Genomic DNA, 27,364 nt, shown 5'->3' on the forward strand with positions numbered 1-27,364 from the left:
TTAACCTCTGCCAGCTCCAAAGCCACCAGCCTCATGTGCTACACTTGAGCTTGTCTGAAATCCTGAAGCAGCTGATGGAGTCGGATTTAATAGCTTCTTCCCTCACAAGATGGATGACACGCTGGGCAAACGCTGGCGAACTTTCCAACCCCGGCCGAGAGTACGGAATAAATAACCGCCAGGCAGGCCTCCTGAGCAGCAGGATCCGGGCGTGGGCTTCAGTGATTCCAGGCCCCCAGGCCACTGCCTGGCCGTTCCTGCCCTGTCTCATCCCAGGAGAGCGGTATGGGGTGGAGCCCAGGCTGGTGGAAGACCCTCTGGGCCCGTCCCAGCTCCCCAGTCCTCAGGCCCTCCCTCAGTTTCTGTGCATTTTTGTTTTCCCAGAAACAGGGAGAGAGCAGCTTCCCCAACCTCCTTCTAGAGTGGGAGAGGTGGAGGCCAGCGGCTGGCCCTGTGTGGTTTCACACACACACACACACACACACACACGTGTGTGTGCGCTCACACAGCTCTCCTGCAAGACCCACCCCATTTCCTGTCCCTGGGACCACACAGGAGGGGGCACAACCCATGTGCCAGGGAATCACAGGGGGCCAGAGTGGTGAAACACCCCCAAAGTCAACCAGCCTGACGCCTCGTGTTTGGTTTTGAACCTGAGCACTTCAGAATGTTACTAAGCCTTAAAAAAAAAATTAAAAAAGGAAGGAAACTCTGTGATTTGTGGCAGCATGGATGGATACACCTGGAGGACTCCATGTAAGGGACATCAGCCAGATACAGAAAGACAAATATGGGTGATTCCAGGACTCTGAGCCACCTGAAATAAATCATGTCGTAGGAGCGGGGGGGTGGGAGGGTTGCCAGGGTTGGGGGCGGGGGGGTGGGGTGGAACGGGAGGCGTCAGTCCGAGGGTAGGGAGTTCCAGTTCTGGAAGATGAACAGAGACCCTCTATGCAGCAAGGACACGACAGTTGCCACCTTTAAAATTTTCTAAGAGGGGAGAGCTTAGGTTAAGTGTTCTTTTCATAGAAATAATAATGTAAAATAAATAAAGACGGCAGGGGAAACTTTGGGAGGCCGGGGCTGTGTTAACGGCCTTGCTTGTGGTGAGGGTTTTGCAGGTGGATCTCATTTCCAGACTCATGAGACTCATTAAATATGCATTGCTTTCTGCACATCCACGCTGTCTCAATCAAGTGGCTTTTAAAAAATTACACTTGGATTTAAGTAGCTTTTGAAAATCAGTCTCCTGGGACAGTCAGGTATCGGCTTTCAAGTACAAGTCCAATCATGTGTAATGGGCTATCTTGCATTTTTACGCCATTAGACTTTCTGAAGTTATAAGGCAGCACTATCGCACCCTATTTTGCAAAGCTCCAATGCTTTTTCTCTGCTTTCATGGAGATGTTGAAAAAAAAAAAACAGATAACAATAGATCTCACTGTATCTACATTTTTGTTTGCACAGAAAATAGCTGGGTAATATGACTTCCCATTTGCATGGCGCTCTGTGGTTTATAACAAGAATTACTTCTCCCATCTCATTTACTCTTTCCACCGATCGTATCTCTGTCCCAGTTCTGCAGAATAATAAGTTCCGAGTTTGATTTTCCCTGAGTCAGCGAGATAGCAAGTCTGACAAAAAAAAAATTCATATCCAGAATAGGAAACGAACTCCGACCAATCAATAAGGCAAAGGCAGGCAATCCAACAGGAAAAAAATGGGCGAAAGATGAACAAGCACGTGCTTTCCACCGCCGAGGATGTCAGTCGGTGATAATCTGAAAGTAACTCGGCTCGCCTTTCAGTAGAGCGCATTTTTCTGACTGTCGCGCACGTGCGCACACAGCCAGCAATCGCTACCGCCATCATTCTCATTCAGTAATGGGAACCCTGAGCGAGCTCCACATTGAACCCTACGTGTCTCTGCTGCAGTGAGCGTACATCACCTTCATCATCAGGACCGTAGGGGGTGGCTTAATGACGGTGGTGAAACCAGCCGAGCTCTGGTCCCTGGGTCACCCGGCAACCCCTGAGAGGTCCAACTCTACACCGTTGTGTGAACCACCAGCCCGAGCTGCGCCCGACGCCACAACAGCGACCCCTCTGGTGATGACAACAGGAAATGGTGCCCTTTGGTGTGTGTATAGCACAGAGGTCCTCAAACGGTAGCCTGGGGACGCGAGCTTCCAAGTTACCAAGACATTTTGCATCATAGTAAGAAGTCACGAGTCTCTTTTAAGAGATCCCTTATGGGCGGGCTGCGAACCAAAGTGTCGCAGGTTCAATTCCCAGTCAGGGTACATGAAGGCCATGCATGACCCCTAGCAACTGCACATTGATGTTTCTCTCTCTCTCTTTCTCCCTCCCTTCCCTCTCTAAAATAAATAAATAAATAAAATCTTAAACAAAAAAAGAGAGAGAGAGATCCCTTATGGGCATTTGGTGGGGCTTTGTGAGGCCACAGGACGCGTGGTGCCAGGAGCAGAGTGGATACAGAAGTAGATGAGAAAACCCAGCTGACTTCTATGAAGCTCAGCACTAAAGAGATTTTCGAAAATATACAACAATGCCACCCTTCTCAGGAAGTGTGCTGTGCTTGGGGAAATGGAGTTATTTTTCCTACAACACTATATATGTTAACATAACATGAGCTTGTTGTCACTGTTAATAAGTTACAGCCCTACGCTCTGCTACTCGGGAGCTGTGGACTTGGGGCCATTGAGCTTCTCTGAGACTCACGTATGAAAATAGGGCGCTCGCCATCGCCCCAGAACGATGCAGGGATTACATGGGTAAGGCAGTGAAATGTGTCTAATACCCTGACTGGATGGCTTATTTGGTTGGAGCATCATCCCATACACTGTCAGGTTGTGGGTTCGATCCCCAGTCAGGGCACATGCCTGGGTTGTGGGTTCAATCCCCAGTCGGGGCACATACAGGAAGCAACCGATTGATGTCTCTCTCTCACATCGGTGTTTCTCTCTCCTTCTCTCTTTCTCTCTCTCTGCCCACCCCTTCCTCTCTCTCTAAATCAATAAACATATCCTCGGGCGAAGCTTAAAAAGTTTTTTTAAGTGCCTAAACTGTAGTAAAGTTCTCCACCTTTTAATTTGCACAAACAAGTTCCTCCAATACAAAAAATGTATACACAAAAGACTTGGAGAGTTGGCCCAAATGGGGGACTTCACTCCCCTCCAATGGCTGGTCTTTAGACGTTGCCCATAATAACACTGCTTTTGTACTCACTGAAACCTAGCTTTAGAAGGTAAACGTTTGGATGTCCACATTTTATGTTCTTAGGGAGTCAGTGGCTATTCTGTGATGTATGATGTGCAAATGCGGATCCTTTCCAAAAGACCGTGTGACCCTGACGTCCTTCAAGCTCCAGAAGCTGCCCTCTGTCCGCCAGCTGTCCGCCTTGGAGGAGAGCTTCGTGGAGGGATTTTGCTCTTTCCCTCCTAAGGTTCTCGAAGAAAGCTGAACTGTAAAACATATATACATATTTCTAACGGTGCTGTTAAGCACCAACAGAAGAAGAAATGTATTCTGCTTGGACCCTTTAAAACCCAGTACCCTGAAGAGCCTGGCGCTATATATAGATGCTGCTCCTAAGAACACCCCCGAGGCACGGACTATGGTCCTTAAAAACGTCTGTTTCTAGAACCGTCCAAAGTGATCATGGGCTCTTGTCTTCCGGGGTTTTTTTTAAGATTTTATTTTTATTTATTTTTAGGGAGAAGGGAAGGAAGAGAGAAAGAGAGGGAGAGAAACATTAATGTGAGAGAGAAAAATCGATCACTCGCCTCTGGCACTCACCCCAACCGGCGACCGAACCTGCAACCCAGGCAGGTGCCCTAACCGGGAATCGAACCGGCAACCTTTTGTTTTACAGGATGATCCCCAACCCACTGAGCCACACCAGTTAGGGTTCCTCTATTTTTATACTGAAGCTAACCCTCCACATCTCTAGAATACTTGAGGGATTTTCAAAACTTAGGCCAGGGTCTAACACCTTTTTATTTCCTCCCCGCAGGTCACCTTTTGCATAATCCCCCAGGAGACACGCCATGACACGTGGTGGCACCCCAACCCTTCTGGCTGGCTGCTTTGGGGAGTTTCCATGCCAGGTGAAGACAGGCGTGTGTGTCTCTGAGCTGAGAGCCTCCACCTGGGCAATGCTATTTTTTTTTTTTTTTGCCTTTTAAACTCAATGCCCAGGGCCACACTGGAGTGCCCAAGGCCCAGGGCTGAGTTGCTCCAGCTGCTCCAGTGTGTGAAGGGACAAGAGGATGCCCCAGGGGGTGACAGGAAGTGACTGCCCTTCACCCCCAACCTTGACCTTGTTTGTGGCCTTTTGAGTGGAGCCCACCTCTGACACCTCCCCCTTCTCCACAGAGATGGGGAAGGGGTTCAAGAACGCACTTCGACCTGGGCCTGAGAGCTCCTAGCATTTCCGTAAGGGGGCGGGCCTCCCTTCCTCCCCCTGAATGACGTGTTTGGAAGAAGGAAGCCTGAGAAGTGGATCATCAAAGTGACACCTGACAGAGAGGGGACCCACCTGGAGTTGGCAGAGCTGGAAAGTAGGGGGCGTGGGGGTGATGGGGGGCGGAGGGATTCTGGAGCACCAGAGAGAGGGAGAGAGGGCTCCAATCCCTCTGCATGAAGCAGGAATCAACATTTATCTAAGCTCTCCCTGAATGGGAACCATAAATCCTCTTTATGCCTAAACTGTCGTCCTTGCTGCTTCTGTGTCCAAGCATTTCCTTCACGGTTTACATCACATGGGGCGCATAAGTCACATCTGCCTGGGCCCAACGCAACGCCCTGTGTCCGGCCGGACGCCCCCAAGTGCCTGAGTTACGGACTGGCATGGGGTGTCAGCACAAGCCTTTTCCCATGAACTCTGTCAGGAAACCAGCTACGGGATGTCCCATCCACACCGAGGTGACCTGGCCAGTGTGGCTTGGGTGGAGTGCCGTCCTGCAAACTGAAAGGTCATGGGTTCAATTCCGGGTCAGGGCACATGCCTGGGTTATGGGTTTGGTCCCCCGCTGGGATGCATAGGATCCCTGATCTGGGTGCTTACAGGAGGCCACCGATGGATGCTTCTCTCTCTCTCTCTCTCTCTCTCTCCCTCCCTCCCTCCCCCACCCCTTCCTCTCTCTCTAAAACAAATCAACAAACATATCCTCAAGTGAGGACTTGAAAAAATAAAATAAATAAAATGAAAATAGCAAATGCAAAGGGGGAAAGGAGGAAAGGAAGGCGGACAGATAGACGCAACTAAACTACGAAGCAGAGTCTGGACAAACGCTCGCCCAGGATGGGCGTGCCCCTCCTGAGCTCCTCCGGCTCCGAAACTGTGGAAAGCCTTGGCTCGAATTAAGCGTGGTTTGAAAGACCAGACTGAAATAATCCAATGAAATGAAAGGGCGACTGCAGAGCTAAATAAGCAAACTTAATCAAAACAGCTCTACTCTGGGGCTAATCAATTGCATGCAGGAAGGAACAAAACAGACTCAGCTGAAAATTGAGTCACTGGGCGGAAGGCAGGGCATGAGATAATCAGAGGCCGTGCAGGGGAAAAACACAGAGAGATTAAGTCAATTAGGGAAGAGGCTGGGGACAGGGGTGAGGCCAGGAGGGCACAGCCAGGGCTGGAAGGGAGACCGTGCGGGGAGCGGTCGGTGCGCAGGACGACGCACAGCGGACCTGCTTCTGGCCTCTAGCAGAACAGCAGACTGCGTGGTCAGAGCGCCAGCCCGCTCCCAAACACCCAGACTTGCTGGAGGAAACCAAGCTAGTGTCTTTTTTTTTTTTAAATGTATCCATTGCAGTTGGCTTTCAATAGGATTCTGTATTAGTTTCAGTAGTATAGCGAAGTAGCTAGAAAACAGGGGAATATACCCAGAGAAACCTGAAACACTCATTGGAAAGAACATAAGCACCCCTCTGTTCATTGCAGCGGGATTTACAATCGCCACAATCTGGAAGCCCCCCAAGTGCCCATCAGTGGATGAGTGGATAAAAAAGCTGTGTGGTATGTTTACACAGTGGACTACTACTCGGCAGTGCAAAAGAAACAAAGGTCTTTTAAAATGCAAACCTAATCCCATGAGAAAGTAATAGAAATCCTCAAAAGCAAACAAACAAATAAAAAAAAAGAGGAAACCAAAAAAAAATACTGTTTGTTGCCATTGGCAGAGTCATGGGGTGGGTGACCGGTGGCCAGTCATGTTCACAAGGGGCGTGGGCAGTGTGTCCAGGAGACTGAAGAGAAGACTCTGACCCCAGAGGTGGAGGGGGCTGAACCAGCCCCCACACTACACATCCATCCACCTGTCACCGGGATCTTAAAGGGCCAGCTGCCGCCAGGAAACAAAGCTTGTCTCAGTCTGGGCTGGCAGTGGATAAAAAGCGGTAGACTGGTAATTCCAATAGAAAAGCACAGGTCTTTCTTGTGGTGGAGGACTGAAATATAAACAAGCCACAAGGCCTGGAAATCTTCAAGCTGGGAACATAGCAACAAAGCTGCTCCGGATATGACTCAGAAGGAGGAAAAGGAATGAAATTTTACCATTTGTGACAACACGGGTGGATTGAGAGGGTGTTACACTGAGTGAACTCAGACAGACAAAGACAAGTAGCATGTGATTTCACTTCTATCTAAAGGACAAAATAAACAAAACAGAAACAGATTTGTACACAGAGAACAAGCTGATGGTTGCCAGATGGGAGAGGTTTGGGGGATGGGGGTGACGGTGGAGGGGCTAAGAAGTACAGACTGGTGGTTACGGAGCAGTCACGGGATGCAAAGCGCAGCACAGGGAATGCGGTCCATACTATTGGAATAACTCTGTATGGGGCCAGGGGGCACGAGACTTATCAGGGAGCATCACTTGTAAGATATATAAACTTCTAACCCCTATGTTGTACACCTGAAACTAATATACTGCTGAATGGCAGCTGTAATTGAAAAATTTTTAAAAAATTGAGCCCTGGCTGGCGTAGCTCAGTGGATTGAGCGCGGGCTGGGAATCAAAGTGTCGCAGGTTCGATTCCCAGTCAGGGCACATGCCTGGGTTGCAGGCCACAGCCCCCAGCAACCGCACATTGATGTTTCTCTCTCTTTCTCTTTCCCCCTCCCTTCCCTCTCTAAAAATAAATAAATAAAATCTTTTTAAAAAAGAAAAATTAAAAAAATTTTAATGAGCAAAATAGAACCAGAGGCATAGAAACACAGACCAGACCAACAGCCGTCAGAGGGGAGGGGGACGGGGAACTGGTTGAATGAGGTGAAGGGAGTCGCCAAAGATCATAGATGTACGGCCCACGGGCTACAGTGTGGGGGCGGCCGGAGGGAGAGGGGGTTCTGGGTGGAGGGGAGTAAGGGGGAAATATTGGGACAACTGTAATAGCATAAGCAATGAAATAGAATTCAAATTTTAAAAATAAAATGAATAAAGAATGAAAATCACACAAAAATGAAAAAGTGTTTCACCAAAGCTGCTCCAGGCCTCTGAAATTACAGGTGCACATAAGCCCAGAAAACAAGCACATGAGCACCCCCTGCAAACAAAACACACAGAAAAACAAAAAGCATCTTTGCTTAGAAACTACAACTATGATTGCAGCTTTGTGAAGCAAAATATAAAATCTGTAAGTGACAAAGCAAGAAACAGAAAACGAAATCATCAGAAATGAACCCCCCAAATTCAAACACCAGAAACATCAAACACCAGAAACATCACATGTTTCAAATGATCAAACACATTAAAATATCAAAAGCACAATCAAAAATCACGTGCTCTCGGAGAAAATAAGACAAAAGTAAAAATAAAATAAATTCTGAGTGTTTCTCAAAGTAAAAAATACAGTAGTTTTTTAATTTTTCATTGCGGACACTATTATAGATGTCCACATTTTCCCCGCCTGTGCCCACCTCTGCCCAGCCCCCCGCCTTCCCTCTGGCCATCCCCACACTGTTGTCAGTGTCTGCCAGTCATGCATCGATGCTCTTTGGCTAACCCTTCACCTGCTTTCATGCAGTCCCCACCCCCCACCCCCGACAGCTGTCAGTCTGCTCCACATGTCCACGCCTGTGGTTCTATTCTGTTCGTTGGTTTATTTTGTTCATTAGATTCCACATAATAGTGAGACCATATGGTATCTGTCTTTGACCAGCTTGTCTCACTTAGCACAGCAATAAATGGGTTATAAGTCAGATTGTAAAGACCTATAATAATAATTAGTAAGGCGAAAGCAGACCTATCAAACGACCTATCGTACAGTAGAGAATGAGAAAGAGATGAAAAAGGCGAATGCTTAAAAGACATGAAGGACACAACTACAATACACAACATGCATCTAAAAGTTTCAGGAGAAAACTTAAGGAAAGGATGGCTTAGAGATTCTAGAATTGACTAACACATCCTCAGATAAAAGATGTACAAGCTCCTCAAGATAAGCCTGACTGAAAAACTAATCACAACTCAACCCTTCCTCAGACTGCACCTGTAAAAAGCTTAGATGTAATCACGTCCACGAGGCAAGAAAGCAAAACTGAACACGCAAGATCAATGACTTTGGCGGGCTCGGCGCGGCTGACGTCACAGGGTGACGAAAGCGCCGCACTGACACCTGGGAAAGACGGGCGAGTCTGGAGCGAGGCTTCACAAGGTGGCCTTGGGTTACAACCAAGAGTAGAAGATAAATATCTGTGAGTCAGAGTATAAGATAAACATCCCAGAGCCTGCACTGGCACCAACAGAATGACTGATGGAATAAATGTATAAATAAGAGAGAGAGGACACACAAATCTCTCACGCAGAGGAATTCCGAGGAACTTGGGCAGATAATTCACCTCGGAAGGATGGAGGACTGCACTCCCTGCTCCTTGAATGTGGGCCGTGCAGATCGGCTTCATTCTACAGAGTACAGTTTGGACAGGAGGGACACACAGGGACTGTAATGGAGAGAGAGACCAAGGGGAACATTGCCTGAGGCCAGTTGGTCAAGGTCACGAGCAAGGGAGAGGTCATATTGAGGGTACGAACTGGTCCCCTCCCCAAAGCACATCGCCTCAGTCTGATCACACGAAAGCATCCAACACGACCCTAGTCAGGGACCATCTGCACGACACCAATGCTCTTCAAAAGTGTCAAGACACAAGGGCAGCCCGAGTACCTGTCGCAACGGGGAGGAGCCGAAGGAGGCGTGACGATTGATGCGATGTGCTATCCTGGGTGGGAGCCTGCAGCCGAGAGGGACATTCAGTTAGAAAACTTGAAGCCCAAAATGAATGATGGGCCTCAGGCAAAAATAATCCATCATGGATGGTTCGTGACTGGAACAAAACGAACCCTGCGAATGACTGATGATAGTAACAGAACGTGGGGTGTGAGGGGAGTGGGGACCCTGTTGTCACTCCTCACGTTTTCTCTAAATCTGGGCCTGTTCTCAGATAAAGTGATCATTTTAAAAAACAACCGCATAGCCCTGAAACTGTAGCCTGTGAGAGAGATTATCATAAACCCATAAACGTACATGGAGCCAAACGGAGTTTACCTACGGGCAACGGCCGCTGAGATGCCAGCAGGTGGCAACAGTGACAGCCAGAAACCCATAAAGGGACACTTTCAAAGCTCGGGAAGTAATCAGGGAATTCAGCTTCGGATTCCGTGCCAAGCTCAACTGTAATCCAAGAGTAAGTTTCCAGTAAAGATATTTTTTTTCAGACAAATAGTTTACTCACGCCATCTCACTGAAGTTATTACCATCAGGCGTACTCCTGAGAGAATGCCCTGAATTCACAAGAAAAGGATGCAAAAATCGGATGTTTAAAACACCGGAAATACTTCCAAAGACAATTTTTTTCATGTTGTTTAAATCCCCACCTAAGGACATGTTTATTGAGTGTAGGAGAAAGAGGGAGAGAAACAGAAAAAGGAAGAGAGAGAAACATCGAAGCAAAAGAGAAACATTAACCGGTTGCCTCCCGTACACACCTTCACCAGGAATTGAACCTGCAACCTAGTACATGCCCTGACTGGGGATCAAACATGCAACCTTTTGGTGTATGGGATGATGCTCCAACCAATGGAGCCACCTGGCCAGAACCAGGTTATGTTTGACTTCTGAGAGTGTGGATGGATCCAATTTCACTGTTTACCCTTCAGCTAGATCCTTACTCTACAGTCCCCTGTTTCATCAGTTCTGAGATGCCATTCGGTGGCAAGACACATGTTTTAAAAAAAAAATTAAAATGTGAAAAAAAATGCACACCTCAGAATGGATGGAAATTGGTATAAAATGTACTTTTTTTAAATATTTTATTTATTTATTTTTAGAGAGGAAAGGGAGGGAGATAGAGAGAGAGAGAGAAACATCAATGTGCAGTTGCTGGGGGTTATAGCCTGCAACCTAGGCATGTACCCTGGCTGGGAATCGAACCTGCGACACTAAAATGTACTTTTATAGATGATAAAAGTGAGGTAAAGTATGTGACAGAGCAGAGACTTTAGGGACCTGTCAAAATGTCATTCACTCTAATGTTTGAAAACCCAGCAGGGATACAGGGCCTAAATGATGGGAGGGAGGGGGCGGGGTTCTTCCAGAATCAACGTTGAGACTTTTAGAAATTACCTAAAAGGGAGAGAAATGTCTCAGCCGGAAGACACCCCGGACTCATGGCAACAGAGAAGGCTAATGAGGATAAGCTGCAGAAACACGTTGCGAAAGTCTGACTCAGAAAACAAGGATGAACGTCGCTGTGGGGATGCCAGGGCACACAACCGTAACTCAGAATCATGACCCACCATTTCCAATATCCTGGCTCCACTGCAATGAAGGAGGACAGGAGGGACAAAATGGGAATCCTTTCCTTTTCCAAATATTTCAGCAAAAGCACAGCCGAGGAAACTTAGGGGCATTTAAAGCAGTTGGAGGTCCAGCAAGGGAGAGGCCAGATGGTGGGGTTCCTGCAGGAAGACAGGCCAGTGTCCCTGGGCCCCTTAGGAGGAGTCAGAGGCCACCCCCGGACCCTGACCCTGACCCACGTGCACAGCGGGGTCCAGGAGCCTACAGGGGCTCCCACTGGCCCTAAGTGTCTTCCTCTCCAAGCTAATTCTGGGACCCAGCGCCCACCCTAGTGACTCACTCTCACAAAGGACCTTCTCTTCGTGGCACAGATGCCTGAGGAAGACGCAGGAGCACTGTGTACAGTGCGATGTGCTGGCCCTTCATCCCTTGCGGAGCCTCTAGTCCATCCCAGACCTGAAGGCCCAGCATGGATGTCTGAGTGGTTTTTTAATTTTTATCCTCACCCCAAGCTTTTTTAGAGAGACAGAAAACATCGCTGCAAGAGAGATGCATTGATTGGCTGTCTCCCGCATGCGCGCCCAGACAGGCGACTGAACCCACGACCTAGGTACGTGCCCTGACCGGGACCGAACCCGCAACCTTAGGGTTACAGGACAATGCTCCAACCAACTGAGCCAGGGCTGCTGACTCAGTGTTTTATGTTATCATGCGGGTTGGTTCCTAGGAGGCACCCAGGGCCCAGGAACCCAGTGGGGCAGGCACGTTTGTTTTAAAGTCCTACCCTTGCAGGACCAGGCTGGGGTCACGCGGGGTCACGCTGCAAACCTACTGTCTAGGAGCACTGCCCGGAGAGGTGCACCAATGGAAAACACAGCGCTGTGATGCCCAAGTCTCCCGGGACGCCCGGCCCCCACAATTATCGCGAGAACTCTAGGAGCTCCCCAAAACCTGAAAAAGCAATAGGTCTCCCACTGGAATTAGATAATCCTTTTTGTTTCTCCATGAAATCTATAAATAATGACCCCCCTCCCCCACCGCCCGTGGATCTTTAGGCTCTAATTTTTCTCTCACAGAGGGGCGGAAAGCTAATAAATTACTGGAGCCAGAAATAATTTGGCAATTCATTCTGACTAATCACCGCAGCGCCTGCAACACTCACAAAGGGAAATTCTCCACTTCTCGCATCCCCAGGCCCAGAGTCCATTTCCCAGCTAATTCGGAGCCTCTTCTAACGTCCGTCCTACTTTACATGGAGCAGCGAGGAGCTCGGATAAACCCAATTTAGACTATTCACAGGTACCTTTTCTTATTCCGAAAAGTACAGTGGAGTGACCCAGGCCATGTCACACAATCAAGAAAAATGCTCCTATCGCAACGCAGGAACAAAATTACTTTGACATTTTTGGGGTAATTCACATGATTAAATAGTTTGCGTAAAGTTCCAAAGGGATTCCTTCCCTCGTAAATTATCTTCCGTGAAGTGTGAGCCAGTTACTAAGGCAGGGAACGTTGTTTTCATCATAAAGCCGGAACTGCCTAGGCAGGAAGTGCCCCGTGTAAGCAAGGCTTGAGGTGAAACCTACACAATAGTTGGAGCTGAATTCCTACCAACAACTCCTCACCTCCTCACCCCATGCTCCTTATGATCAGCCCTTAACCTGGAGACCCAAATAAATTTGCACATATTTTTTTTATATTCGTTATAACCCCATAACAATTGGTTTGGTTTCCATCTAATAAAGGGAGGCATCTTCCCTACCTTACAGCCCACTGACGGGTTACTACAGAAGAGGAAGTACTGAAATACTGAAAGATTCTCAGGGAAGGAAGCGTCCCTGGCATGTGACAATTTCATTCAAGAACTCTGCATATTATGGATCAAAAAACTATGGTACATTTACACAATGGAATTCTATGCAGCAGAAAGAAAGAAGGAGCTCCTACCCTTTGCAACAGTGTGGATGGAGCTGGAAAGCATTATACTAAGTGAAATAAGCCAGGCAGTGAAAGACAAACACCATATGATCTCACCTTTAGCAGGAACCTAATCAACAAAACAAAGAAACAAGCAAAATATAACCAAAGACACTGAAATAAAGGACAGACTGACAGTGACCAGAGGGGAGAGAAGAGGGAATTTCAGGGGATAATGGAAAGGGTTCACAGGAACAAATTTAAAGGACACATGGACAAAAACTAGGGGGACGGTGGTAATGGGAGGGAAGTGGAGAGGGTTGGGTGGATGGGCTGGAATGGGAATAAAAGGGAGAAAACTGTACTTGAACAATGATTAAAATAAAAAAATGTTTAAAAATGAACTCTGCAAATTACAAGAATGAGTTGCTCTCTACCCTCTCCTTATCCACCAATGATGCTTCCTGACCCCCCATCCAACCACGGGCCACAGCACCCACTCCCTCTTCTGCCCCCAGTGCCACTGAACTTGCTCCGTCCACAGTTCAAAGTCGTCCCTTTGTTCCTGGCTGTTCTACGAGCCCTGACAATGGCTAGCTCTGCTGTAAGGTCCAGGGGAAGGGGGCTGAGACATCAAAGACCACATGTGCTTTTCCCGCTCTCGCAAACAGAACCCAGTGCACTGGGCTGGGTTCTGGCCAGAGCAGAACGAAAATCATGCCCACTAAGCTCACCCATGAAGTGAGAAGAAAAACACTGCAAAGGTTAGGAAAGCATGTTGCTGCTCGGGTGTGGGGGTGGGGGGTAAACCAAGGCTTCCCAAAACAGCACAGGAGAACGAAAGTGGCAGATTGCCACTCAATATGTTTGTCTTTTCTCTTTTCACTGGATTATTTTTAACACCGAGTTTATAAGTAATGCGTACAACGGCCAAGCACTGCTATGTTCTGGATTCTTCTTTCCTCTGGGTGGGCTTTTCACCCCAGACAGTAGGAAAGAAAGGATCACAAGAAAACCAAAGAGCAATTGGCTTCTGTAACTGTGGGCCGTTTCTCTAAACGTGCACTAATACATTTAAAAGTGAGTGTAAAATAAATGTAATAACAAACCACATCACCTAGGGTTTTAACATCTTAAGACTCATTATAACCAGAGACACTGAAAATAAGAACAAACTGACAGTAACCAGAGGGGAGGTGGGAGGGGATAACAGGGGCGGGAAAGGGGGAAGGGTTTTCAGGAACAAGTATAAAGGACACATAGACAAAACAAAGGGGGGTGGGACCAGGGGTGGGAGATGGGGATGGCTGGGTGGGGGGAAGTGGTGGGGGGGAAAAGGGAGGCAACTGTACTTGAGCAACAATAAAAAAGTAAAACAAAAATCTTAAGACTCAGAGCTGACGTGGCTATGGCAAAGCTGACAGTTGCTGTCAGTGGGAGTCGAGGCAGATACCAACACATACTTTCTGCAAAGGAACCTTTACGTGACTTATAAGTCAAGAGACTTAAAAAAAATTATTCACTTATGGAGCTAATTCCACATCTAAGAAATGATCCCAAAGAAGCAGTCAGACATCTGAATACAGAGGGAGGTCCAGCCATGTCGATTACGGTGTTATTTACAGCATCGGCCATATTTCGTGTGAACGAGCAAACTGCTCAACAATAAGTTGTGGCATTCCCATAACAGGAAATGTTATGTAACCAATACAAATAGTACCAAAGGAATGAAATCTTGCAAAACATACATTAAGGCAGAAAACGGAAGAAAAGCATCCCATGAAATTGTACTACAGCAACACCCGGTTGTTTATAAAGGATTGTTTAAATTCTGTCCTGCGATCCCCTTGCCTTTCATCCCGTTTAGTCATAAAGACGATGATTGATTACTGCCATGCCGAGCTGCTCTCTGAAATCTCCGCTGGGTCCACCCTGCTTTGCTGAGAATTACTTGCCACCCCTGAATAAAACATATGCAGATATGATGCCGACCTTAACATGCACGGGCCTGTAGGGACGATGGGCATCTATGACACAGGCTCTCGCAGGTCTCTGGGGAATGACAGCAGGGGGAGACGCGAGGGCGGGGCCGGGGCGACTCGCAGACCCCGCTTCATACGGCTGGTTGTGCGTATGGGGTGTGTTGTGTCGACATTTTAAACTCTTAAGCCATTCCAGAGCCCACGCACTTTCTCCATGTCACACGCACACTAAATAATTAAAACGCCCACCTGTGTACAGACATAGCGGTTAATACAACATCCGATCTTGACACAGCTCATCAGTCACAGACATCCCACGCACAGCCTTGTCATTGTCCCTGAAAACCGACAGAAATGAATCCCCGGCCGAGATTTCTGTGGGAAAGGTAAAACAACAGCTCAGAGCCCCCCAAAAGCAGATCGGTGGAAAAATATGAGCTGGAGAAAGAATACCTTTTAAATATGACGCGGAAGCACTAAGCCTAGAAGGAAGATGTGATAAATTTCATCCTGTTAAAATGAAGAATTTCCGTTCATCAAAAGACACCATTTATCAATCACTGTGTTACGCTTCAATTAAAAGTTTACAAAAGCGAGGAAGACAGAGCATTAAAACAGGGAAAAGACAAACCAGAGTGTCTGAGAAGGTACGTGCAAAACATGTTAACTAAGGTCTCAAATCCATAATACAGAAAAAACATACAGACCAATAAGGAAAAGAACACAAAACAAAATACCCAGATAAAAGCAGGCAAGAGCCCTGGCTGGGTGACTCAGTGGATTGAGCACTGGCCTGCAAACCAAAGAGTCGCTGGTTCAATTCTCAGTCAGAGCACATGCCTGGGTTTCAGGCCAGGTTCCCAGTTTGGGGTACGTGAGAGGCAACCACACATTGATGTTTCTCTCCCTCCTTTTCTCCCTCCCTTTCTCTGAAAATAAATAAATGAAAGCTTAAGGGGGGAAAAAAAGAACTCATTTTTTAAAATAGACAAGAGAGCCCTGGCTGGGTGGCTCAGTTGGTTGGAGCATTGTCCCATACACCAAAAGATTGTGAGTTTGATTCCTTGTCAGGGCACAAACCTAGGTTATGGGTTCGATCCGCAGTCAGGATGGATGCATATGGAAGGCAACTGATTGATGTTTCTCACTTCAGTGTTTCTCCCTTCCTCTCTCTGCAAAATCAATAAACATATCCTTGGGTGAAGAGAAAAAAAAAAAATAGGTAAGAGACATGAATAGACACTTTTCAGGAGAAGATGCCTAAGTAGAAAATGAAGACATGAGGTGTCCTCCACTTTATTGGTAACCAGGAAAACCGCTAATCAGCATCCCAAGGAGGAATCCCTCCACACCCAGCAGGATGGTGGATGAAAACCCCCAGAATGTCAAGCGTGGGTGGGCGTGTGCAACAACAAGACTTTCTCGCACCCTGCTGGTGAGCATGTTCATTGGTATAGCATTTTGAAAACTGGCCTCATCTGGAGAAGTTCAAAATACTGCCACCCTGTGACCCAGCAAGGACACAGGGGACAGACAGAAACGCAAACACACGCCCCTCGAAGGGCCTGTGTGAAAACTCACACGGCAGTGACCTCCCTAATAGATGGTCCCTAACAGCTAGACATGATGTAACTATCCACCGATAGAATAATAAATCACATCACAGGTGCATCATAAAAATGAACACACCATAGCAAGAGGCAGCGACAGGCATGACTTTCAGGGGGAAAAATAATTAAGCAAAAGACACCAAACCGAAAAGAATGCACACAGTGGATTCCGCTTAATGACGACGCAGAGAAGGGCGGGACTAAACCTGGGGGTGTGACGTCACGTTTTGCCGTGGGACGGACGGGAGCGCCGTGTTAGGTGGTGAACCCTGGGTGGGTTCCCGAGCAACAGTTCACTGGGCTTGTTGTGACATTCTGTCACACGGCAGCTGTCTATCACGCTACAACTTGACATTTAAAATTCGATTAAAGACTCCCAAACGAAATGTGTGTGTCTCTGTGAGCTAGTCCGGTGTATTAAGAGGATCGAATGCCAATAAAACATCCTAATGGAAAGCAATGAGTGAACTAATGTTTCCTCACTAGCGATTGCGATGGAAAATTCTGTCAATGGGGTCTTAATCCAATCTACCTCGGCAATCAGCGAGGAGCCTTGGCTTAATTTGCTTAATCTAAACCTCCCAACAGAAAGAACCTTTTCCGTGTGAGCTTTTGAAAACAGATACGTTGGATTAGAAAGTCGCTTTATGTTTCTGATGTGTCAAACCATTTTAAGCTCTACCTGAACGCTTGCTTACCTTCTCTCCATCAAATGAAACCTACAGGTTGTTCTGGCTCCGCCTGCCTTTGCCCTGGGTAAAGATACCACCTCTTTGTCCTCCCGATGGGAATATTTACACGCAATTTGCTTCCAGCGACCCGAGAGAAAATTTCCCACTGTGAGAATCACCTCACAGGTGGCACTGAGTAACCACGACAGCTACCAGGTCCGCCCCCCTCGCCACCGCCACCTGCAGTCGGGAGAGGTCAAACCTTCATCTACTACCTGACTTTGAACCTGGAGTCAGCCTGCTGCCCGGACCTGGCCGGCAGCCTGTTCTCGTGACGTGATTTTTAACCCCTATGGCAGGATTTTATACAGCTCCTTATTGAATCTCACATCGGCTTCAGTCAATTACTTGGGCTTCCTAGGAGCTGTGACCTCAAAGCTTTGCTGTGCCTCCCAGCTTTTCCCCTTGGAAACTTAACAAGCATGTTATTCAATGTGTTACAAAGGAAAAGTGAGCAGAGGGGATGCAGGAGGGGATGACAGGGCGAAGAAGGGGAAGACTTGAGTCAAGGAACATGTATAAAGGACCCAAGGTCCAAGACAATGGGGAGGAGGATGGAATGTGGGAGGTGGGAGTGGGTGCAGCAGGGGAGAGCAATGGAGAGAAATGGGGGCCACTGTAATTGAACAACAATAAAAAAATTAAATAAGAAGGAAAAGAAATGCAAAAATCCAACAAGACGAGATAAGAGTACTGGGTTGTGTGTGTGTGTATATACACACCTATGGACAGAGACACACTATTTTACAATAGTTTGGGCTTTCATGTGTGTGTGTGTGTGCCACAATCGTTTATAGCTGATGTGGACTGTGACTAAGGAAGAAGCTGAAATAAACATCGTGGGAATTGCTGGGAGAAGGTTCCAGATGACTGTCGTCTTCACTGAGTGAACCGCCACCTCATCCAAATGAATCAACAAAAGCACGGAGATTTCCACAGTCATCTCTCCGTGATAAGACAGAATCTGCCCGGCTGGATCTGAACGGCATGTCAGGGATGAGGCAGAGGCTCTGACAGAGCCAAACCCTTTGGGAAATACCCGTAGCGGCAGACCTGAAAGGCACCATTTCCAAGAAAGATTCCTTCCGTCCAAGTGCCCATAATTCTCAGTCTACGAAGCTAACAGAATGTTGCCCGGTTAGGTCCCAGAGCCATCAGAGCCATAAAGAGGTTTGCGAGAGATAAAACTTGTGCCACAATAAACCTGGGTCCGCTACCAAGGTGTGCCGTAAACAGGTTTTCACTGAGCATTTGCGTTCTGCCATCAGCGACGAGGAGCTAGGGGTTCCCGCCAACCTTTAGGGAGAACAGTTAGAAAAGCTGGGGAAACGGGACAGATGTGGGCTTGCAGGCACCTGGAAAGGGACAGGTAATGAGGAAGTACAAGGCCAAGTCCAGGAGCGGCGAGGACCCCAGAGAGAGAGTTCAGGGGCCACGGAATACAGGACCCCAGTCAATCGCCTCTGCATACACCCTAGAACGTAGCCGTGAACGTCAGAACCAGCCCCGCCCACGCAGGATGTGAAGCCAGCTGCCCATCTCAACGACTAACTGTATTAGGGCGATTTGTGTATTCGCTGGTGCCCAGAGCCATGGAGATCGGTCAGAAACAAGCAGCAAATGAGAGGGAGGGAGTGTTTTCAAGACCCCGCCCCCCCAATTATCTCCGCAGTTTTTCACATAACAATGTCTGGGACACAGTTTAAAAATAACCAACCAGGCTGAGAAGCCACAGCGTGAATCATTTCAATAGGCACTTTTTAAACATTTTCTAAAATAAAAATGGGCAGAGGGATTGAATATGCAATGATGATGAGAGTTACATAATAGTGGGGCAAGAATGCAGTTTATTTTAAAACGCCTATCAGTTTACAACGTGGCCTATTTGTGTCGTTTTCATATTAATGCCTGCTAATTCGTGGTTAAGGCATCATCATGCTATTACGCCACTTCAGTACTTAACTCTTTCTGTATGCATCCTGTACGTACAGAGAAAAGACAGCAGAAACTGCCCCAGAACGTCTTGAGTAATGGTAACTTGGGCAACCCCTCCTTGGTCCTTTTTTTTTGTCTTGGTTGTTTAATTTGGTCAGGAGTTTTAAAAAGTAACACTTCTTAGCCCTGGCTGGTGTAGCTCAGTGGACTGAGTGCAGGCTGTGAACCAAAGGGTTGCTGGTTCGATTCCCAGTCAGGGCACATGCCTGGGTTGTGGGCCAGGTCCCCAGTAGGGGGCATGCGAGAGGCAACCACACATGGATGCTTCTCTCCTTCTTTCTCCCTCCCTTCCCCTCTCTCTAAAAAGAAATAAAATAAAACCTTAAAAATTAAATGACACTTCTCACAACGTTACTAGGACCATTACTTAATTGTACCTTAGGTTGTCTTTCTGGACTGTGTTCAAGGTGTGTCAATTTTACAGCTAATATTTGATAATATGAAGTTATAGAGTCGTAGCAGTTTAGATGCTGGCTAAATGCAAGATTTTATGTCTGAGGAACATGAGCAGAAGAAGGCCCCCACCCTAGGGGGGTGGGCAACACCCTAGGCAACACCCTAGCCCTTAGGATGCTGGGCTTCCCACTGTGCCCGCCATCTGTGGCAGCAAACCCCCAAAGCACGACCCTATGCTTCTACTGTCTCAAGACTAGAGCTTCCCAAAGAGGTGAGCCTGCAACCCACCGTCCATCAAAGCCCACAATCCTTCATGCATAATGATGTGTTTTATATTTGTGCGTAATTATGAGTTGATTCATACTGCTCATTTTCAATGCCTTGCCTGCTGAACGCGCTTTCATAACTGGGCACATTTGTCTTATGCAAATCCACGCTTGGAATGGCCCGCAGATGTGTGCACAGGTGAACGACTACGCGGCACGAATAAAAAAGAAATACTGTGGAAACCGATGGCCGTTTAGAACCGCACATGTGTGTCTCCTCAAAATGATTCCTGACACATTATCTCATTCCCAGCCCATGAAGTAAGTGAATCATCACCATAAGTCAGAGTGTGCATTTAGGAGTCATTTAGGTACTGTCACTTAACACGCTTATCTATGTGCCGATGGCAAGTTTATAGACAGTTATATATCGTAGATAATCGATGCAAAATGCCTCTGGAATCTGTCCTTTTCTCTGCATGCCCACGGTGACCACTGTAGTTCTGACCTCCTCCCCGTCTGCCTATGCTTCCCCTCCTCTCTCATTTGCCCCCCCCGCACACACACACACCGCCCTCAGCATCCTCTATCCAAACCCAGGTCCAGTTACACCCTCTCCACAAAGATCTGCCCCAAATCCTCACTCTGTAGCTCGCCTTTCTCCAAGGGGCCGGCTGAGGAGCTGAAACACACTACGGCAGGCAGGGCGATCCTTTAAAGAGGCACGTTTCCTCTTTAAAATGTATGCACACCTCTTTTATTCTGATCCATAATTTATACTTGTTGGATTTAATGTGAGTGTCGTGGTTTGGATGGTTTCCATTTCTAGGAACACAGGCTACAGCACGCTGACGTTGCAAGTTCACAAATCCCCTGGCACGCAGCCTCCTCCTGGCCTCAGAGATACCCAGACTAGGGCTCCAGGCAAAACCTAAACTCTGGAGGGGCTCTCAAGGCCCCTCCTGCTCTATACCCCTCCTGCCTCTGAGCTCACCTCCAGAGTTCACCTCCTTCCAAAAATAATCCTCACCTGTATCTTGGAAGGTGTGTTTCTAGAACACAATTCTTATGAAAGAGTCCATAGAGGAAAAACAGGTATTTTGGTCGACACTGTATCCCTCTTAGAAATTCTCCATGAACATGAGCACATTGAACTTTCGGAGACGTCTGGCTAAAGAACCTGCAGCCAAGATGAACTGGGACCAGCGTTCCCTAGAACACACCTTGGTGGAGGTGAGCTCCCCTCTGCCTCGCTCTCGGTCTGTCCCCACCCTGGTCCCATTACCTGGAAAGCCTTTCCTACTTTCCGCAACTGGCAAAGTCCTCCCCACTTAGAAAAAAACAACTTTGAAATCATTCCCAGCCACCCTAAATGGAAACATATGTTTCCTCCTGCATGCCCTTATGGCTCTTTGTACAGGCGTTTATGTTGGATTGCACCTCGAGAATCTTCCAGGTACACACCAGTCTCGAGGGCCAGGATGTGAGTTTTAAAAGTAGAACCTAGTCCTTACTCATTTATGAATTCCCAGAATCTAGCAACGTTCCTAAGCCAAGCTCAGTAAATATGTGTGAAATAAACTGATGAAAGAGAAAGGATCTTTCGCAAAAATAAAACATGCAGCAAAATATGTCATCTTCCTAACACTCCAGCTGGGAAACCTCTGCTGGCAGAAAGGAGAACAGTAAGATTTTGGGGGGTGGGGAGATGGGAGGAAGGTAGACCATCTCTAAGACAGCCCAGTTAGAATGGGCAAATGCCCCTCTGGATTGAATTTGTAAAGGGACTCTTGTACCTTTGTCCTACGCAAAGGGACTCTTGTACCAGTCAAGACTTTGTCCTATGAAGAAGGAGAGGGAGAGAGACAGGGAGGGGGACTGGGAGGGCGAAGGGAGGGGAAAAAAGGAGAGAGAGAAACGGAGAGTCGGCCATTGAGTCTCTGTCCATGGTGCTGAGATTCCAGCTGAAAAGTCCTGCCTGTTCTTCAACACCAAGCCGAGCCAAGTCAGACCGGAATACAAATCTTTCCATATTTCATTATCTCGGGTAGAGAGACTTCCTTTTCACCCAGCATCTCAGGACAGTCGCAGTCGATCCGTCACAGTTCAGCCAGTTTAAGTACATTAAGCCCACGAAGTCACCGACTCGGAAGGAGGCGGAGGGCCCGAAGGCGGGGGGCGTCCGTCAGATGGGAGTTTTCCTCGCAGCCCTGCCTCTAACCCGTTAGCGACCTGGGGCCCGTGACCACGCCCTTCCAGGCGTTAACTTCCCCACCTCTGAGGCGAGTAGCTACACAATGAAGATTGAGCAAACCTTCAGTGAATCACCGGCGTGCGGCAGGCGCTTTCCCTTATTATTATTCTCATTTTACACACGAGGAAACAGGGCTTAGAAAAGGTAAACGTGCTCAAGGCCACCCCATGGGCTCGCGGCATTCTTCGGCTGGGACATTCAACGGGTCCGTGGGTACATCCACCGCCAAGGGGAGACCAAGGCTTCCTCCGCCCCCACCCTGCCATAGCCTCTGGCTGCTGACGGCTGTTTTCACGTGTACCTCTCTCATGCTGGAATGGGGGTGACACACGGTGCTTATGATGTGTTACTTTTACATCTCCTAATTTGACAAAGAAATTTGCCCTGGTTTTCGAAAGCTTCTTTGTTTTTTTAATTTTCACACCATGTGTCCCTAGCCTATGCCTAAACTTCCCACAAGATCCCAAACCTTACTATATAACCTGATATCTTATGGGTCTCTTTAAAAGGCTGGGGTGCCCGGGAAGAAGCTAGCAGCCCCTTGCTGAGTGGTCTTGTCTCCAAACCAGCCCTAAGAGGGTCTGCTCAACTTCATTGCTGCTCCTGCTCCTCCGCTTGGTGGTCACTGCACCCTCCCACCCCATCCATTCAGCCTAATGACGCAATGATGGAGCACACACGTGGGGAGGCGGCCTCGCAGGAGTCAGCCCTGGGCAGGTGGGGGGGGCCTTCATTCTCACCCCATTATGCACCAGAGTGTGCGAGCTCAGCTGCCTACTCCTCTTCCAGGGGGTGGGAGGAGACTGCTTTTTGCTTTGATGAAGATGACCATAGTCATGCATCCAGCTTTCTGGTCTTTCAAGGTTGCCTCCACATCCTTGAGGTCATCACAATGACCAGTGGCACGCTAGCCTGTCCATTTCATCAGCAGAAAAGTACAGACTCAGAACAATGAAGATACTTAGGCAAGGCCCATCAATCAGAAATGAGCAAAGGCAGAACCTACCAAGGCTCCCAAGTACACATTGCTCCCTCTAATAATAGGGAAGCCACTCTGTGAAGTACTTGTCCCCCAAATGCGCCCCCACACGGCCATTTCTCTGGTCTAGCTTAGCTCAACACTGCAGCTTCTTTCCAGCCTCTCCCCCTCTAACTCGAAATCTCCATCCTTTCTCTTTTCCTGCAGTCCAAGCTCTGTAAACAGCAAGTTTCACTCTTTCATACCCCATGTGACAGCACTTGTCTTCCAGGACAGCCCCCTCCTACGACAATTTGTCTACATCATCGCACACATTAAGTATTTCAAAGCACGGCTCTATCTGTAGGAGGAAGCACACACTTAACACAGGTGTAGTATGAGAAAGGAAGCCATTCATCACGGCTACTTTAATTACGGTGAGCAACGCAGTACACACCAGTGTGGGAGTGTGGGTGCTCTTTCATGCCCGCCCCAGGCCTCCCCTGTCTTAGCCACCAGCCACCAGCCTGTTCTCTGGATCTACGCATCTGTTTCTGTTTTGTTTTTTCATTTGTTTTTTTAGATTCCACATATAAGTGAGATCATATAGCATTTGTGTCTCTCTGTCTAACTTATTTCATTTAGCATAATGCCTCAAGGTCCATCCATGTTTTTGCAAATGGCAAGATTTCATTCTTTTTTATTTTGTGTGTCTATGTACAATAGACACACAAAATAAAATTGTACACATATTTTGTACACATTGTACAAATTGTACACATACACATATGTATATTGTACACATATGTACAATATACATATACATAATGTGTGTATGTGTGTATACTATATACACCCGTGTATATACACACACACACAATATATACACACACTATATACATACTATAGTATATACAGTATACTTAGCATATACAGCATACTACAGTATATATAGTATGTATAGTATATACATACAGTATATATAGTGTAGGCACAATATTTTATCTAGTTACAGCACATTTACACATATGGCACATCTTCTTTACACATCCATCTATGGATGGACAGCTAGATTGCTTCCATATCTTGGCGATTACCAGTGATGCTGCAATGAACCATAAGGATGCGTGATCTTCTCAAATTAGTGTTTTTGTTTTCTTTGGGTAAATACCCAGAAGTGGAATTAGTGGAGAGTATGATAGCTCTGATTTTAATTTTTTGAGGAATCTCCATATTATTTTCTATGGTGGCTACACCAATTCACAATCCCACCAAGAGTGCCCTAGGTTTCCATTTTCTCCACGTCCTCACCAGCACTTGTTGTTTGTTGGTTTATTGATAATAGCCTTTCTGACAGGTGTGAGGTGGTACCTAATTGTGATTTTAATTTACATTTCCCTGATGTTTATTTTTTTCAATCAAATTACTCTTTTGGTGTTAAGTTGTATGAGTTATTTATATATTTTGGATATTAACCCCTTATCAATGTATCATTTGCAAATACTTTCTCCCATTTGGTAGGTTGTCTTTTTGTTTTGTTGATGGTTTTCTTTGCTGTTTGATGTAGTACTATTTGTTTATTTTTTTCTTCTGTTTCCCTTTCTTGAAGAGATATAGCACGAAAGATATTGCTAAGAGCAATGTCAAAGACTTACTATTTCCTTCTAAGAGCTTTATGGTTTGGGGTTAACATTTAAGACTTGAATCAATGTCGAGTTTATTTTTGTACCTGGTGTAAGAAAGTGGGCCAATTTCTTTTTTTTTTTTTTTTGCATGCATCTGTCCAGCTATCTCAACACCAATTATTTAAGACTGTCATTACTCCATTGGAGCCCTGGCTGGTGTAGCTCAGTGGATTGAGCGTGGGCTGGGAACCAAAGTGTCCCAGGCTCGATTCCCAGGCAGGGTACATTCCTGAGTTGCAGGCCATAACCCCCAGCAACCGCACATTGATATTTCTCTCTCTCTCTCTATCTCCCTCCATTCCCTCTCTAAAAATAAATGAATAATAAAAAAATCTTAAAAAAAAAGACTGTCATTACTCCATTATACAGGGTGGGGCAAAGTAGATTTACAGTTATGAGTACACAAAACAGTTTACTCTTGTATTATTAATTAATCTTAAAGATACATGCATATCTTTTTCCATACAAACAACTACAGACCTACTTTGCCCACCCTGGATAGCCTTGCCTTCTTTGTCATAGATTAACTGACCATATAAGTGAGAATTGATTTCTGGGCCCTGGAGTACCATACTGCTTTTATTATTGTAGCTTTGTCATATCGTTTAATATTAGGGATTATGGTACTTCCCACTTTGTTCTTTCTCAAGTTTCCTTTGGCTGTGTGGGGTCTTTTGCGATGCAATACAAATTTTAGGATTAGTTCTTCTAAATCTAAGAAGAACGTCATTGGGATTGCACTGAATCTGTATAGTAGTTTTAGGTAGTAAGGACATTTGAACAATATTAACCTTTCCTATCTATAAGCAAGATATACCTTTCCATTGAATTGCATCTTGTTTAATTTCTTTCTTCAGTGTCTTATAGTTTTCAGAATACAAGTCTTTTACCTCCTTGGTTAAATTTATCCCCAGGTATTTTATAATTTTTGATGCAATTGTAAATGGAATTGTGTACTTAATTTTTTCTTTTGATTATTCATTATGGTGCCCAGAAATGCAACAGATTTCTGTACATTAATTCTGCATCCTACACATTTACCAAAGTCATTTGTTACTGGCTATTAGTTTTTAGTTCTAATAGCTTTTAGTTCTAATTAGTTCTAATTTTTTTTTTTTGGTGGAGTCTTCAGGGTTTTCTGTATAGAGCAGCGGTCCTCAACCTTTTTGGCTCCAGGTACCCATTTCATGGAAGACAATTGTTCCACAGACTGGGCTGGAGGAGAATGGTTTGGGCATGATGCAAGCACATTACATTCACACCTCCTGCTGTGAGCCCGGTTCCTAACAGGCCCGGATGGGAACATGTCCCTGGCCAGGAGGTTGGGGACCTCTGGTATACAGAACCATGCCATCTACAAATAATGAGAGTTTTACAACTTCCTTTCAAATTTGGATGCCTTTTATGTCTTTTTCTTGACCCATTGCCGAGGCTAAGACTTACACTGGAGTCCCCTTGAATGTGGGCCGCGCACCTGAATAGAGCCCCCGCCCATTCTATGGATGTGGAAGGTGACTTCCACAATGGTGCTCACGGGCCCCTCTGACGTTAGGGATTCCCGAAGTCCCTGGTAACTAACCTCCCAGGTCTCTCCAGTCTCCTCCATAAAGCTCCTGTAGTCTCTGTTGCAGAGAAGCAGGTCCGGTGCAGCAGAAGGCACGTCCGCTCCAGCTGCACGCACCGAGGGCCCTGGGAAACCCCGGGGCCGTGGGAAACCCCAGGCTGCGCATGCGCACAGTTCACGCGCCCACCGCGCGCACTGCCTGCTGGGAGGAGCCGCTCTGGGCCGCGAGGCCAAGGCCACTACTGTGTTGACGTGCTGTGTGCGGCTGTTCCGCTTGCTCGGGTTGTCCCAAGGCTAAGGACTCTGAGGACTCAGGGCCGTGTGGCTGGGATCCTTTGCGGCGACCTTGCAGGTAGGCCAGAGCCCCAACGGCGGTGACAGTGGCAGAGCGGCGGTGAGCGCGGACGCCCTCAGCCCAGACAGTTCCGGGGTCTCCCCCGCTTCTCGGCTCGTGTCTCTCTCGTTTGCTGTCCGAGGCCGGTCATTCTGCGCTGGCTGTCTGGCATGAGTAATCGCTGTCTGCAACCCTGCGTGTCTGCTGTCACTCCCAGGCGGGGGCCCGTGCAGAGTCTGCCTGTCCTGGGCCGCCATGTTCCTCCGGGTACTCGTTATTTGTAGCACTGGGAAATATCCCCTGTCTCCTCACCTCACTGTTTTGAACCCCTCTGGTGGCTCTCAGCACTTTCGTCTGTGCAGTCGGGGCTGCTGTCCCACCTCATTCCTGCTCTATTCTTCCCTCCCCCTGAACACCCTTAGCGCTGCGCCGCACACGGGCCGGAGCGGAATCCAATGCCTTGTACAGCCAGGCCCTCCAACCCATTTACAGTGAATAGAAACATCTGGGGAAATATTTGTGTTGTGGGCAGCCAATCAAAATTGAATATTCAAAGCAGTCTAGACGAGCAAAAGAACAAAGTTACAAGGCCATTGCATAGATCAGGCAACTGGAGCGAGTACTGGGAAGTCTGCAGGGCCGGAAGCCCGTGGGGCTGGGGCAGGCCCTGGAGGGTCAGCTCAGGATGCCTGGGGGGCGCGGCCTCGCTCATCCTCAGGGCAGGACTGCCAGCACTGCCCCAGGCAGGAAGGCAACACGCGTGCATTATTGCTCACAGACAGCTAGCCTCCCGCCTGGACAGATTAACCAACTGCAAAGCGCAGAGCCAGGCCAAACTACAAACCCCAGGCA

General features: G+C 47.3%; 1 protein-coding gene across 1 annotated transcript in view; it reads right to left on the reverse strand.

The window, feature by feature from the left end:
* The window catches only part of LOC114488626 (neuronal acetylcholine receptor subunit alpha-7), a 65,769-nt gene that overhangs the window by 37,494 nt on the left and 911 nt on the right, over positions 1-27,364 (reverse strand). The gene's annotated exons all lie outside the window — the stretch shown is intronic.

Source organism: Phyllostomus discolor, chromosome 12, assembly GCF_004126475.2.
Source record: "Phyllostomus discolor isolate MPI-MPIP mPhyDis1 chromosome 12, mPhyDis1.pri.v3, whole genome shotgun sequence".
NCBI classification, from domain to species: domain Eukaryota; kingdom Metazoa; phylum Chordata; class Mammalia; order Chiroptera; family Phyllostomidae; genus Phyllostomus; species Phyllostomus discolor.